The sequence below is a fragment of the Nannospalax galili genome, unplaced genomic scaffold (genome assembly GCF_000622305.1).
Source record: "Nannospalax galili isolate Female #2095 unplaced genomic scaffold, S.galili_v1.0 scaffold269, whole genome shotgun sequence".
NCBI classification, from domain to species: Eukaryota; Metazoa; Chordata; class Mammalia; order Rodentia; family Spalacidae; genus Nannospalax; species Nannospalax galili.
In genome coordinates this window covers 642,905-645,043 of record NW_008359530.1, presented here as the reverse complement: position 1 = coordinate 645,043, position 2,139 = coordinate 642,905, and the positions used below count along the sequence as shown (strand labels likewise).

Below are 2,139 nucleotides of genomic sequence, written 5' to 3'. Positions count from 1 at the left end.
TTTTGCAAGCAAAAGAAGTTCATTTTGCCTCAAGACTTTGGAAGTCATAATATCCAAGCTTGAGCAGCCACATCTGCTGAAGATATCATAAGTCATGAATGGAATTGCAAGGTGAGAACGTGTAAGAGCAGAAGAGGTCAGTAATAAGAGGTAAGTAATCTAGTCCCACGAGGCCAAACACACCCTGAAGAGGTAGGTATTAATCTCTTCTGGGAGGGGTGCCTCATTACCTAAATTTCCCCTCTAGTTCCACCTCTTAATGTCATGATAGGTTCCAAGCTTCCAGCACACAAGCCCGTAGAGGGCAAGCTACGTTCATCACATCCCTATATCAGTAGACATATCTTATGATATATGGGTATCTAGGACCCATACAGTTGTTGTAGCTTAGCGATCCCAGCATTACAGGATATAATAAGGACTGAGAAAGTACACTTCTCACCAATGCTTCTATTGCTTTTTCTACTTTAAGGGTCAAGGATTCCTCCTGAGTTAATAACACCTTCACACGGGCAAAGAGCATCAGCTTCTGCTTTGTTTGCTTGTCTGTTTGTGTTCTAGTCCTTCCTTGCATGATTCTACTCTCACAATGTAAATTTTCTGTAGCTGTATTTATATAATTTCTTTGGAATTCTGTTATACCAATAAACTCCAGTTCAGACAGGATTACAGTCTCTTTCCAATCTCTCAGATATTATTCCTCAAAGTACCTCCTCAAAGTCTGGGTCTCAGGAGCAGGGCGGTCACTGGCTTGCAAACGGGAGTGTTTTGTGAGACTTGGCCTCTGCACTGTCTTTGAACTAACGAGGAGGAGCTGAGAGAAAGAAAGGCTATAAACAAACAAACAAACAAATAAGCAAACAAATCTGACCCCTTTCAGGGAGTGAGTCTGCTCGGTGCCCCGGGAGGGCGGCCCTGCCCCTTGTGTGCACCATTCTTTATTGCACACAAGAAAGGGAAGAAATACTGCAGTGAATGAAGATACCTCTGCATTTTAGCACTGCTTTTCTACTGTAGTTGGCTTTTGTATGAGGATGACAATGGAAGAAATGAAGAATGAAGCTGAGAGCACTTCCATGGTTTCTATGCCCCTCTATGCAGTCATGTATCCTGTGTTTAATGAGCTAGAATGAGTAAATTTGTCTGCAACTCACACCCTGAGCCACTTTCATTAAGGCTGAAAAGAAAAATACAGGTCTCACAGGACATCATTATGAAAATTCTAGAGAAAAAAGTACAGACGTTAACGTCACAGAGACCCTTCTTCATATAGCAGCTGATGACGTAGAAGAGTACATGACTGAAAGACCAGAGCCAGAATTCCAGGACCTAATGAAAAGGCACAAGCACTTAAACAGATTCTCAGTAAGATCCAAGATGAGATCAGTGACAGAGTGAGGTTTCTACAGGCAATCAAGGATAAAGCTAGTGCAATAAAAGAACTACTTGATACAGTGAATAATGTCTTCAAGAAATATCAATACCAGAAGCAGGGCACTTGAACACCAAAAGAAAGAATTTTTAAAGTATTCCAAAAGTTTCAGTGATACTCTGAAAACGTATTTTAAAGATGGCAAGGCAATAAATGTGTTCATAAATGCCAACAGACTAATTCATCAAAACAACTTCACCTTCAAAACTGTGGCCTGAAAGTTGTATATATTAAGAAATGTACTTCTTAATGGCAGTATTGACCTGCTTTTATCTGTAAATTTTAAAGTTGACTGTATAAATTATCAGTCCCTCCTGAAAGAGCCAATCCAGGATGTGGAATGGGATAATTGCCGTCTTACACCATATTTTTGTAAAATGGAGCTTAATCATAACATCACACTGAAGACTTTGCATCACTTTTGCTATTGTTCTTTTTTGTTTTTGTCTTTTTGAGACAGGGTCTCCCTGTAGCCCCAGCTGGCCTGGAACTCACTATGTAGACCAGGCTGGCCTTGAACTCACAGAGATCGCCTGCCTCTGCCTCCCGAGTGCTGGGATTAAAGGCGTGTACCACCACGCCCGGCTGCTATTGTTCTTTTAAGAATTATAAACTGAAGGCCTGGTGTGGTGGCACACGCCTTTAATCCCAGCACTTGGGAGGCAGAGGCAGGAGGATCTTAGTGAGTTCGAACCAGCCTGGTCTAC

At 41.7% G+C, this 2,139-nt stretch overlaps 1 pseudogene; it reads left to right on the top strand.

Moving 5' to 3' along the window:
- The first annotated feature begins 984 nt into the window (after nucleotides 1-984).
- LOC103725902 lies at nucleotides 985-1,650 on the top strand (annotated as a pseudogene).
- The last annotated feature ends 489 nt before the right edge of the window (nucleotides 1,651-2,139 follow it).